Source organism: Anopheles nili, chromosome 2 (assembly GCF_943737925.1).
Source record: "Anopheles nili chromosome 2, idAnoNiliSN_F5_01, whole genome shotgun sequence".
In the NCBI taxonomy this organism is placed as follows: domain Eukaryota; kingdom Metazoa; phylum Arthropoda; class Insecta; order Diptera; family Culicidae; genus Anopheles; species Anopheles nili.
This window is the reverse complement of record NC_071291.1, coordinates 43,066,241-43,081,146: the sequence shown is the minus strand read 5'-3', so window position 1 is coordinate 43,081,146 and position 14,906 is coordinate 43,066,241.

Sequence of the window (14,906 nt, the reverse complement as noted above, 5' to 3'; positions counted from 1 at the left end):
AGTTTTAATGCCAATTGAAAGGTTATACAATTACGCACAGTTTCAACTCTAACTTTCATGGGTTCTCTTACTTATAAACAAATGCACTCTTTTATTCTATACGGTGATTTATGGCACTTTGATTTTTTCCCTGCTGGATACCCGCGGTGGTTCCAGTTGTTGCTCTCTGGCCAGCACGAAAATCACACAACGACTGTGGATGCACGATCATGCGCAAAGTCCAGGTGTGTGCGCCCTGTGACACTATACGCGAGTTTGGGGCAGCGCTTATCAGCACTTTACACCCCGAGAAAAGATGTTCACCCTTGCGAAGGCTCCAGATAAAACCCTACGCATACCGAGGTAGACGGGGTGGAACGGCGAATTGACCAAAATCACACATGTACTTACACGTCTACACACACACAAACACACACACACATACCAGCTGGGAGATAAAGTTCGAGTAGGTACGTGGTCAAGAAAATCACAACCGTGAGCTCCCCTGTTGCCACAAGGTGTTCATCTCGTTAAAACTTTTGTATTTATTTCTTTTGCGAATATCGCAAATTACTCTGGCATAGCGAGAAACCAAGGCAGACAAAGTATGGTGTATTGGAAACACCTGCATACGGGCACATTTTTTTATCTCGGAATTTAAGACCACATACGATATAATCCAGGTTGTCAATGTGGTCTTAAATAAAGCAACATTTAATCACACGTGATCCACCAGAAAATTTGCGGAAAGCCTTAGCTGGAATTCGATTATGTAGCAAGTGATCCTAATCCAGCTTTGTCGATAAATTATTATAACTTATATTTCAAGTAAAACTGCTGGTAAATATTTCATATCAGAAGATTACAAAAAGAGATTGCTCATCAACATTTTTCACATAATGTGAAAAGGAAACTATTCAGGAAAATATGCTGGGAATATGGTGTGTGTTATTGATAATGTGATGAATTTTGCTAGAAAAAACGTCCTTAAGGTATGTATAACATCGTTCGTATAAGATCAAGTAGGTTCAGATCGCTGTCGTTCATATTTTTATTGCTAGCAATCGTTGCCCCACGCGTGATGAATATCAAAAAGATTGCATTTATTATGTGGGCATAGTTCGAATCACCATTTGATGAACACTAAACACGTTGTCCATCTCTGATTCGAAACTGATGATGTCATTCGACACACATGTCTGTGCCGTACCACTTTGTTTGATCTTCGACCATCGGGGTTAGAATTTGTGCGATCAGCAACTCGTCGCCGAGATTAGCTCCAAATAATCTAATGGTAACATCCAAAAGTAATCGGTCAGGCAGAATGAATGCAAATTAGTGATTATCTACGACAAACATTTGCAACGGGGTTCAAAAGTTATATTTCTTACTGCTGTAAATAAACATGTAACGCTTTACTCATATCAATCAAGCAAGGGGTTTTAAACCGAAAAAATCGACTCAACACGTGTAGATCATTCAAACAATCGATTAACAAATAATCAGTTGTCAATTACGAAACAATAATTATGAAACCATCGATTTCGATTTGATACGAAATTAATCGCTCAATTTTTTTTCTTCTTATATTTGGATAGGGATAACATTGGCATTCTCGGTATACGGCTTTCCTTACTAAGTGTAATCATTGTGACACAAATGTCAAGTATATCAGATAAATTTATTGCGATACTGATACCGTTTTACCAGTCAACTTATGACAGGGTACATAATTGTTTATTGATGTTATTGGAGACCTTTTTGAGAAGAAACCGTCGCTATCGGTCCCGTTGAAATGTTAATTATTAGTAAGCTTGCACAAGATGATGATGGATATGTTTGGCCTTCAAACGGTGTGCGCCAGAATAACCACGAAGTGTTTAGTTACGAGGTGAAGCGAAATTCAATATGTATATGTCTATAATATGTAAATGTCAAAAGCGCTTAGAACGAAGCATTGCGCGACATTAACTAGCATAATTTTTCGAAGTAAACTTATTACCCTTACCGTCAACGTAAATAGCATCATGAGCCATTACCAAAATAGCATTATGAGACACGGGCGTTGCTTTCGGAAGGGATGGCCCCTTTTGTGCTTATTTTTTGCTCCCACGACAACTCAATGGATGACCAAAAACTCCCCCCAAAACAACCGACACTGCAAGGCGCCATTAGGCATGCTGAAAAGTTTTGTCCAGCTGTACATGAACCTAGCATAGAAAGTGGCATCATCCTGTTCGGTTTGATTACCGTTTCATCTGATGTCGCCCACATAAAAAAGAGCACGTTCCATGACGATATGGACTTTAACCTCCATTCCACAACAACACCCGGAAACGCGTCCGCATTGTTCATCAGTTGTTGGCAGCTGATGTAGCTGAAGTCTGGTAGGGAGACATTTTCTTTTTTCTACCACGCGACTCTATCGGGGGCCGATCGACAAATAGTCAAACTTGTTATTTTCGCTACTTTTTCTCACCAAATTCTCAGCTCATCACCAGAAAAAATGGGGTTCCTTTCATTTTCGTTGCCATTTCAACTTGCATGTTGTTGCGTTTTTTCTCCTCCATCTGCTTTTGGGACAATACTCACAGGCTTCTCAAACGGTGGCACATTTCCCGCGCAGAAGAGAGATCTTTTGAGCGTGTACACCTACCTCCCGGCACACAAAAACGATGCTCCAAAATTGCCAACAATGGTCACATAACTTCCGAAATGGAGCTACAAAACTCGCTTTCCCGGTGCTGCCTTAATAGGTTTTTTCGTTCTATTTTTTTGTCGCATTTGCTCCAGCTAACCCAAACGAATCGGAGCTGCTCTTCAACTTTCAACAACTCACCCGGGCCCGAACATCGCTTTCGTTAGATTTGTGTGGGATGACCTTTTTAATGATGAAGCTATTGTTTGCAAAATATGCCACCGAGCCATCTGAGGGGAGTTTTGAGTTCGTGATTAAATGCTGAAAATTTTTATTTGCCGATTATTAAAAAAACCATTCCCGTTTGCAGTTGATTAATCGCACAACAGATAAGTGGTGCACACAAACAAACCTAAATGTACCTAAACGAGGCTCATTTCTTATTATTGTGCTATTTCAGGATCAAGTATTCACGAACGATTCAACGGCCATTTTGCCTTCATAGCGCTCGCAAAGAGCAAAGAATGCAGGCTCGATTTGAAAGTTCTCCTTCAAAAACAATCACCTCGGTCGAACGGCGAATATATTAGAGGAAACAAGCGCTAGGGTCTATACGACCTTGTGAGATAAGAATCGTCCCAAAAACCACAGGCGAAAAAAGCGATCGACAGAAATGATTCGGAGAACACCTCAAGTCCATTTGGCCCATGTCCATATAACCGACTCCGTATCGTTGAAGAAAAAGAAACACCGAAATTCCTCACGTTAGAAACCCAGGATCCATTTCCAGCTGCCTCGGGTCTTGGAAGAATTGAGAAGATGCTTTCAAGCTGCTTTAGCCTATCTAACGCACAGTGTACCATGGCCTCTCATTTTCTGGTCAACACATCTGGGCACCATATGCGATCCGTCCGCCTTTAAGCATGTGTACGAGACAAATATATTTTTGGGCTCATGGCTAAAGGCTGTTATTGCTGGTGAGCTCACGATTTCTTCGTCATCGTCAAACGTCAAGTCGCGGCACAGCAGAGAAGCCCGAAACTGAAGTCTACCGTGACCTTGAAACGCAAGATTTTGTCCGTTTTTTCGCCTTCCTCTCTCCATTCGTCCTAACACACATTTCGCAGCCTCATTAGCTATGCCGGTTGGAATAGAACACAACGGGTTGCGTTGTTTCTTGCCAGGGACGCAATTCTAACCGTCGGTCTCGGGTGGGCCTCTCATTTAACTTAAAATGTGTTTTGATGTTGTGTTCGATCGCATACAGCGCCTCGTATTTGAGAAACTCGTTTTGAGGAGGTTTAACTTTTCCAATGTCTAAACAGCCAAAACTTTGGCTTGATTAGGCCGAATGTGGATAAACGAACGGATTAGATCGTGTTCGTTGTACTACAAATTATCATCGCACTTTACACTCCTATCATGGCTTCTGACATTCTCTCTTCGTTCTTGACGTGTCCCAAAACGGAACCAACTTCAAGATGTTGGCGCCAGTTCAAACCCGAATGTGATGCGAATGGGGTGATGTTGTATAAAGGCGTGCTGTAAAATTTATTATTCCGTATAATTTTAAGGTCCAGATAAGGCCTCGCGGACATTAGCTTACTATGGAGAAACAAAACTATCTTTGTCCGGCGTTCACGATTTTTGAGTAACAACGAGGAAAACAAGAAATAAATAGAATTATCTACATCCAAATTTTGTATCAAACTCTCGTAACAATCAATAATTGAAGTGTTTTGAAGTGCCACCAAAGCATCATGCTGGAATGAACGCTAACATAGCGAGCAAAAAGCGCTTTTTCATCACATCTCATATAGGCGGAATTTTATGAAACAAAATACAAAAAAAAACAATAAACAGCATTTCGTCACGAGCGTTTCTTCCTCTTAACGGGACGGAGAAATAGTTTTCTTTCCCCCCCTCCCTCTCGACCTTTTTCGCTTTTCGCAACGGATATGCAACACGTCTAAAACCAATCTCTAAAATCACCCCAAAGTGGCACATGCTACTGAAGCTCTTAATGGAGTTTTGTTTTTGCTCAGTACCCCCTTTGCGGTCGGTAGCCTCCGGGAACGTAATGGATGGATTTACCAAGTAAATAAGTGGAAAAAAGGAAGAAGAAAAAAAAACATCAACAGCACATGCATCTTTCCACAAACATTTCATCGCCTCGGCATCTCATTTCGATATCTCCCGTTCTCTGGACGAGTACTTCCGCCTAGCACTCTCAGGCTTTCGGTACATTTTTACGGCTCATTTCCCGATTGCCGGTCTCGCCGATGGACAAAATTTAGCCAAACCGCGACCGGAGGAAATCTATTAACGACACTGGCGCTTAAATCGGAACCTAAACGAAAGATTTCAACTAAGGCACAAGCGGGAGAAGCGGGTTGAATAGTTTTCCACACACTCGTACGGGTTAGCGGAAATAGACTTCCGTGTCCATCGGATCCATATTAGAGCTGGTGTTTTATTGCGTTTGTTTATTCTGAAACATAGCATAGTGTACACAAATAAATGCTCTTCATTGTAAATTCAGCCCGAGCTCTTCACGGTAAATAGAACGGTTCCGAAAACTATTTCATTTAAAAATACATACAACACACCTTAGCTACTCAGCTTTCTCAGCTGATGGGTACATTATTGTATATATTTAAACTGCCACAGCATCCCAAACCGTTAGAAAGGTGTGGCTTGTTATCTGACGCATCTCGACGGAAATGTTTTCGGTGAGGTGATGCCTCAAACGGCGGCTTTAAACAACCGACTCCAGGTTCACGAAGCTTGGAACCAACCAAACCATAAACACATCATCGTTGACGTCGCCGTAAAAATGTGCTCACATCCTGTCCGTTTCAAGGATTTTAAGTAAACACAAACAATTCCAGCCGCCTTGGGCGGTGATCGGTGCGGTACGAGACGATATACCACAGCCCATTTCTTCTCCGGCTTCATTTTGGGGCTGGTTTTGGCTCTTCATCCCAAGAACACTAGTCGTTTCCGCTTGTGGCACACGATACGGGGATTGGATTCGGTTGACAGCAAAGACGCCGACGAACTGGCGCATACCATCAACAACGGAAAACGTTGTCAGCGAGAACGTCACCTCAGAGATCTCGCGCCCCAGTTGCAAACACCCTCTCGGGCATCCCCAAAAAGGCCAAGCCACTGCCCCCGGTAGCCGGCATGCAAAACACGGCTTCAAACATAAAGGACAACTACCCTGTTGCGGTGCTTTTCGCGCGGTGTCGCCTCTCGAGTTGGCCAGAGCCAAGTAAACATTAGAATTTGTTCAACATGTGCATGCCGCCTGCTCCAGAGCACGCGGGCAGGATTAAGAAAAACAGAAGAAAAACAAAACCACTCCACCACATTCGGCATCAAATGCAAATGCCAACGTGAGGGACTTGTGTTCGGAGTTGCCGGCGCGTAAACCGACCGTTTGCTTTTTTTTCTTATTTTTGTTTTCGGTATTTGGTGGAGTCAAACAAGTTATGATCCTCGACGGCAGCTGCTGGCGAAACTCAAGCCCTCACAGGCAGGCAGAAAAGGAATATAAGCACACATTGGCAGGGCAGGACAGGCGAAGGCAGGAATCTGGCAGTTGGTTCTACTTCAGATCATGCCACAAGAGGCCTGGTCAGGGGCAGGAACGGGACGACCGTGAGCGGATGGCATTTGTTGCCAACCCCACAAACGTTGCCGCGGGAACAGAGATCGGAGGTCTGGCTGGATGACAAATAAATATAGCCAAAACGACATCTGCAAATACGGCGCACACACACACACATGCCGAAGCGGTGCGGGAAAGATTGGATCAGCCCACCATGCTCGACCCTTGGCGAACCCAAAAGGGAAGGTTCGCATACCAATGATGGTGAGGTTCAAGCGCATGTTCTAGGGCCGCAAACCACAGCAAATGGATGCTGCGCTCATGGTCGTTTTTGTTCAGACAGGGGCTTAATGCGGAACATTCACAATAACATTAGAAACAAGTTACAGGACATTTTGGACAGCATATCGATTAAGTAAAACGTTTTGAAGTTTGTGAATTTCAGCACAATTTTCACACCGCCTGAAAGTATGCAACCGAAAACGCAATCAAAACCTCTGTTCAGATTCTTATCTATTTTTATCTAATAAAACGTTTGAACATTCTACTATCGACTGCTCCACAATGCAACAGTTCATGGGCCAGCCAAAATGCGCCACAGGGAGTATGGCAACGACTCTGCTTTAGGACATTATTTAGAACTCTCGATAACACCATCTGCTTCAACGCCGATGACTCTCGATCAAGACTTGTGCCACCCAGAGAACCCGGAGAAACGTGCCATCAGTACGCGCCTATAATTAATTAATGACGAATTCTGCGAAAACGTCACTTCACACAACCCGTCCGTGTTGTCACCGCTCTTCCATCGTGTACTGTCTTTCTGCACAAATCCCATCTTTAGGGTACGATCTCGAACTCCAAGCAAGGGATGACTTGTACGCCATATTAAAACGCCGTGTGGGTGAGTTGGCCTCAAGCCTCAATCACAGCTGCGGCGTTCCGCCTACGATCGAGGATCTTCGAAACTAGCACACCATGCGGGGGCTTTGCCTGCATCAGAGACGGTTGACTCGTCTTCCGACGTCCCTATTCAACTAAGAGACGCTCCGATTGGAAGGGATCCTCCGGTAAAGGGGTCTAACGCTTATCCAACCCATCTCTAACAGCTTCTCTTATTCCCCTGCACGAAGGCTCACATTTGTCCGTTAGTCGTAAAAGTGCACTAATCTGCATCGATCGACGTCAAACTCCGCCAGCATCGCAAAACGTCGCCTCTTTTGCGCGTTTCTCATTTCCAGCTGCGGGTAAAGTGGACCCTTCCAGACTGGATGTCGGTCATTACCGCTTGATTAAGTGTTAAATTTCACTTAAGATTAATGTCAGCCGGCTATCGGTTCTACATGTACCCGCTATTCCGCGTCTAGCCGGCAAAAGGTTCTCCTGGCTTTCCATTGGTTGAAACACAAAGCGCAATTAAGGTCGCACCACCCGCTGCTCATCTTCATCGAATCGGTTGCCACGCTACGAGAGCAAAGAAAGGGACCCTTAAAGCACCCTAACGCACTGACATACGGGCCAGGAGTGGTAATAGAAATGTACGCTTAAATTGCGCACAATTTCCAGCCAGATGAATGCATTATCGTGTGCTGGGCTGAGGGAAAACAGGCACACCATGTACAACACAAAGGTCCATCGTCCTCTGTGTCGCGGATGGTTTTCCGAACGTGACGTGATGCATTCCGCGTGACCTTGCCCTTTACGACGCGGCTCGCTGACAAATGCACTCTCGCTGAATGTGCATCGCACCATGTTTCTCGCTCGCTCTCTCTTGTTTGTCCGTGGCAAAGAAAGGCATTAAAAATGGTCACTTGCATTATGCTAGACGTCGTACGTGCTGCTCCAGCAGGCTGCATCAGCACGTTACGGCTGACGGAAGCCCGTACGCTGATAGTTTGATGGTTTCTCTTACTAAAAGCCCGACCCGATTCGCCTCTATCGCTCCAATGCCACCGGCACTGAGGCACGGATCGATGCATCCGTGGCTGTCACAATACGGCACTTAACGGCACGGGAAAGCGCGTGCGGCTTTTTCCAGTGTTATGATATACTGCAGCTGCCTTACGCTCGATTACCCTTCCTTAGGCAGCTTCATTATGACAAATTAGACAAAACAAAGCCCGAGAGGAAAGGCTCGGTGGCGCGTGTTGCCGATTACGTAGTGGATGGTGTCTCGCAAGGAGCAAGCGAACGCTGCGATAATGTCGAACGTCGTGGTCTCAGAATCGTACGTGTTTTCATTTGGCTGGTTGCGTCTTAAAAGGTGGGAAAGAAAACTTCACAACCCCTTGCTGGTGAGGGTTGCTTATTAAAAAACAAACTCGAGATGAGCTCCCAAAAAAAGCCCACCATTCGCAAGCTGAGGAATGAACATTCAACGCGAATTCAGCTCACTTTGGCCTCAGGAAGCAGCGGGACCACCCGAAAAACCCTCGAAAAGTGCACTCCCCCCTTGGACGTGATCAGTTGCCCAAAGACGACATAAATTTGCTGCGTCCAGTGACTTTTTGACCGTCCCCTTAAGCGGAAAGTTCCATCGCACCGAAACCATTGACCGTTAACGAAAAATTGTTTATTCTTTGCGCTGTTCTGTGACGGTTAGGGGTGTTTTCTTTTTTCGATTCCTTTTTGCGAACAAATTCACCCAACCAGCAAAGTATGGTCCGTGTGGGATCTGCTATTTTTTTCGTTTCGTTTTGTTTTAAAGAAGCCCAACCAAAATGATGGTGATGGCGATCGCTATCCAACCATTTCGTCGGTGTGGGAAGCTCAAGTGACGTGATTCCCGCGAGCGTGCGCAATTTCCATATTCCGAATTAAATAACTGTCGCCCGCGTGGAGTTTTGTCCCACGGATTGCGAGCTCCAGCGGCGCACGTCCGTCGAATAATGTGAAGCATCGTTTTGGGCAATTGGAAATTGTTTGCACAAAATTGTCAAACCACCGGATGAGCTGTAGAAGTCCATCACCAAATTCGAGCTCCTTCATGGGTGCTCCTTCTTATAACGAGGGCACACAGCAAGGGGAGAAATTTATTGCTTTGTTCGAAAATAAAATATTACACATCATGTAGCGGAATGAAAAAAGGGGTAAGAATGTAGCACCCAAACGCAAATAGTAAACACATGTTCTTTTCTGCGTCAAAAAGGGGACAATGCAAAGTGATTGTGTAAAGTCGTACCATCGATATTCATAGAATTGGGAGAAATTGAAATTGAGAAAGGCTTATGAATGTTTTCAATTCCGGTACAAATTTCAATGTATCTTATCAGCAGCTTGGTAAGGTCGAGTCTTCGATCAACATTTGTTATGATTGACAGGATGTTTATGCTATTAAACAAAACGATCGCATCATTTTTATCAAGAAACGATACTTGCAACCAACAGACTATCAGGTAATCAAAACAAATACCAATTACGATCGCTCGTTTGGCTTTATGAATCAAGGTTGTGTGTGTTTTTTTTTAATGTTTCAACTCAATCCAATAAAAATAAAGCGTCCACGATTTGTAAATTATACGGCCTTCCTTCTCCATCTAATAGCTCGAATGGAACGCGGAAATAGGCGGCAAATATTTGGCCATTAAAATGCACTATGAAACCACAAAGTAAAAAAAACAACATCAAATCAATAAACATCAAGCTTTGTAGGAAACCGGTGGGGTTTGTTTTGTTAATCGAAGCAGCGTTTCATCGTTTTTGTTTTTACCCCACATCGCTCTTTCTCACTCTCGCTCTCTCTATCTCTGTCTTGTCACCTTGAACTTGAACCTCCACGCGTGATAAGGACTCGGCACACCCGCGTCAAACAATCAACATACCGACGGATCGGTGTCAACACGCCATCTCTTCACAGTCGCCTATCTGGCGCTTTTTATCACCTCCTATTGCACCTCAAGGGTGTGCCGCAGATAGGAAATTCCTTCCATGCTCCTCTCACGATCGGTTGCATTAGCGAAAGTCAAGGAAGGTCATATTGCAGGAGAAAAGTGTAACGCAATGCCCGATGCGACATCGATTTCCAACCGGAAAAAACCATCACTTCAACTCCATCTAAAGGCTTTTCAGAATGGCCACGCTCATTTCCGAGCATCCGTGACTCGTTGTGTCGGAAATATGATTCGAAGACGCCCGACATCCATCAACGCAGTCACTGTGATGTGGTGTTGGGGAAGGGTTTGGTCAATAAAAATTTCTCCGCAGTATTAAGTTTAGTGGAAGAAACGTGAGACCCAACATGGTATCAACCCCCTTCGTTGCCCTCGGGGAAGGTCGATGGTCCGACCAGATGGTGAATCCCTAGAAAAACCCTCGCGCTGCTCGACGGAACAAAGGAAAATGCATCAAGCGCCGCGTGTGGAAAGCCACAGAGCGCGCACAGCTGGCATTTTCATTTCCTGCCTTTTTCCTGTCCCACCCAATCGCCGGCGAAGGCTTCAATTATGCTTCAACCGGACCTGACACCTTACTACTTTCGCCTCCTGCGACAACGCGGTCACAAATAATGCATCTTTCCGAAGCACCACTAATTCCTTTCGGAGCTCGTTATTAAGTAGCAGTGTGTGAGAGAGAGAGAGAAAACAAAACTGCTGTCCCACGCACGCGGGGGCTTGGTTATGTGAAACTTCCTGCAAACCGATACACTAGTGCATGGTCATCTAACATTTGTTTACACTTTCCAGCAACGAAACACACCTCGGAATGTCTTAGGGTTGCTAGAGAAGAAGTAAAAAAAAGCGACACCTCACTTCCGGCAGTAGATTAAATACCAGTGCATCATTGACAGCGCAAACGGGAACAGAAACTCGTTTCAGAGTTTTAACCCAGGTCGTGCGTCTTACCCCGATTTTTATTACAAACAAAACCCACCACTCGTGTTCCACAGCAACCGGTGAAGGCTTCCTGACGCGTGTAAGGACGAGATGGCTGTCGAAATGGCCTGTTTTGCCCCCAATGTAATGTGTGTCAGGGCATAAATCGCTCAAATACCAACGCCAACGAGTCGTACACACGAATGACGCCACAATTGGCGGCAGCTATAAACACATTTGATACCCTCACCCAATGGGTACTTTAGCCATAAGCTTAGATTTTAATGTACCAAAGAGCTATCGGCACCAAAGCCCACCAGTCCCTGGAGCAAATATGCGTCCTACACGCGGTATGGGTATGGGTCAGAAATCAAACGTTCTCCACATCACGCGGGACGACAGAGCGCAGTAATGCCGCCTGATCGTTGATGCAAAATGGATGTAATTCATCCCGCACCGGCTTTAGCACTCTGCCGTCGGGCGGCAATGTCTTTTTTGTTACTCAGGGAAAAGAGCGAGGAGGAGGGATGGCGAGGAACGTCGGTAAAGGGTTTTGAAGTTTACCGGCAGCCACATCCCACCACAAACCCAGCTCTTCGTTGCCTCGATTCACCTCAACCATCACAACAACAACAAAACCGGTCTTTTCCGTTTGTTTGCTCCGATTTCCGTTCCGGTCACCGCCGGCAAACATCCGACCTTCACCGTATGTCCCCCCGACCGGGTGCAATAGAAACGCGGCCAACCGATCGCTCCTCCTCACTGTCTGCCATCCCCCCCGAAAATACCCTGCCGACACGCGATGCACTTAGACTGCACTAGCGGGTCAATTGCTAGCAAAATATGAGCACGAAAGAAAAAAACACATAGCCGCCTCACGCACACGCGAAAGGCTCCCGCCGACGTTCGACCTTTCGAGATTCCTCGACATCCTTGCGATCGGTGGGGGGGACTGGGTAATAACTGTAAATGAATTATTAATTGCAACCGGGCGAGTTTCAATACCACCCCCTTCGGTTGTGAGGAATTCACATGAATGCAAGACAGCGAAATCAAACCCACAAACACCAGACTGCGATTGAATCGCAAATCCGAAAGCCCTCAGAAGTGGCCACCACCACCGGGAGAACCAGACTGGACATCCGCCAGAGAAACGATGATGTCATACTGAAGCTATTTCACGCCGGTCACGACCTACTAACGTGAATGGGAGAAAAAAACCCACCACATGATGCAGTAGTCGCGACTTCACTCGTGACATGGGTGAGTATGGCACACCGAAATACCCGTAAATGTTCCCATCAACTCATCCCACAGTGTACCCTTTGCCGATGGGAAAACTGCTCTTTGTAAGTAAATGGACACCCCGATCATTCTCCACACGATCCCCTGCGAGGGTTACCTTGCGAAAAACGGTTAAAAAGAAAATTAAATTAAAAGTAAACCATCAACAAGGTTCCGCAACCGTCAAACCGAGTGGCAGTGAAGTTCAGCGAACCTTCCTGTGTAGCTGTGGCTGGGTTGGGAAAACTCTGGGTGCAATATGGTAAGCCGGCCGCGTGAAAAAGTGAGTGGGTTTACCAACAAGTGCATTGCTGCTGATGCTGCTGCTGCAAACTGCTGGGAAAAGGAGCACTTTAAGCAACGAAGCACCTCGCGCGAGAGACATTCCCAGTGCCTGCGTACTTAAGCGCCCACTTTATGGGCTGACATCAAACAAACAAAAGTGCGGCTCATCCCAACGATCATGCCCATTTAATTAACGACATTTAAGCACGGCTTCAAGATGCAGCTATCGCCCGTAACTTGAAGCACTTTGCGTGGCAATTTGTGGTACTGAAACCGCGATATCACTGTTTACGACCCTCCGTCGAGTTCGTGGCGTTGATCGTGTTTGCGTATTCCAAGAACCCGCAGGACGTTGCAGGACGTATTATTTTTTTAATTTCACCCCCCTGCGTAATGGTCATTGGCACTTACGGGCGTTGCTTTATCGATAATTGTTCTGTTGTCGATCCACTTTCAATTGGACGCTATCTCAATTGGTCAATATATTTTCTGACCGAGTTGCATTAGCGTTTCCGGTCACCCTGAACGTGTTCTGTTCATTCGCACCGGACGCAGAAAATTTCTACCACCAATTGGCAGCAAGTGAGTATGAGCGAACGAACGAGCGTATGTAGACATTTATCGTTTGGCTGAACAATCCATCATTTGAACTACAACCAGGTTATGAGATCAAGATCGAAAAACAGCGCCAACTACCGGTTGCACACGCTAGACATCCCAATATCTAGCCACGCAACGCCTGAGTACGCCTCGAATTGCTTTCAGCAGTCAAACTCAGGACAGATTGCATCGACATATCATGAAGTGGCATCAGGTTGCAGTAGGTTCCTCGATAAGACCACGGCCGAGGTGGTTACATCTTTCCTCCATTACCTGAGCCCGGGAGAAATCGATACACATGCCGGAGGGGTGTCTTACCTGGGGAAGAAAGAATGGAAACACGCACTTTGAGTGAGAGGTATCAATCAATCTGATTGACTTAAGTGCTACAATTTCGATCGCAATGACAAACAACGGCTACAGAGCGCGCGATAAGCATCAGACGTTGAGCAGGACAACGTACATGGACAAGTTGGCTTGTCGGAAGGACAACAGCGACTTGCAACTTCTGAGCAATGGTCTAGTCACCTACCTTAGTGACCTCATTTCACGTTGCAGCCTATTCTGAACATTACGTCATAGTACCCAATTCTTTGTCATAAACAAATTGCTATCACTTGTCAACGTCACTAATCAAAGCTGTTTGCGTAATCTCTCGCCGGACGCCATTTTAACAATCCCGAGTACTGCGCGCATATCATTAAGAAGTTCTCGCATTCATAATGACCCCAAATGGGGAGGCGAATAGATTGGTGATTAGCTTCTCAAGAACCGTCATTTGCGGGCGGGTAAATCAACTTGAACTCAGGGTTAATTATGTGGTTTATCATTGAAGTGTGCCATAATCACCCACAAGTGAAAGCCCAGATTGGACGTTGCAGTCGGGAATGGGCGCCATAGAAGGGAGCAGTTCGTGTGTCACCGCCAAGGTGGTGTTGTGGAAAAATTGAGAACAAAAAACGGACATCCACTGCTCTTTGCTCTTAACGTGATCGTTATGTTGGCTGACTCGTTTGATAGTAAACACCCTGCACCTTGCGCGATAATGATTGCTTTATCTCTGATGCACAAGTGCATCGATGCACCACCCTCATCAATAAGTGCATTCCTGAGATTACGGTCGTCTAAGGATGATAGGATCCTTGCGTCAGCTTCTCTTGATCGAAGAACTGCGGCACCCGATCGTTGGTAGAGCTGCCGCCCTCATGCACGTCTCTTCCCTCCTACCAGTCCGATCGTTAACTGCACTTGAGCGATAAACCTCAGCGCCCTCGGCCCGTTGATGGAGTTCGCGAACGTGTAAAAACACCCTCAACCAGGGTTTCCATTTGGCAACCCGAGATTCCAAGCCTATCGCGGGCCATTAATCAACGGTGCAGGGAGTGTGAAGGGATCATTAAACAGTACTTCTGCCCGTTCTACTGCAGGACCCACCACCGGACGGGTGTGTGCATATGAAACACGCACCTACCTGGTTGGAGCCGTTTACGATCATAGATCGGTGAGTTCGGTTAAGCGGTCCGGGCGTTCTAGCTCAAACCGGACTGAATGGAACGGTGTTACGAGTGGCTTACCAAGCCCACCGGACAGCACACGAGTGCCACACTTTATCCCTTCGCGTTATCTCCACCATCTGACCACAAGAACAAGCAAATGCGAGTGTTTTGGGAGAGTGCTCGCGGCTTCGGCACGC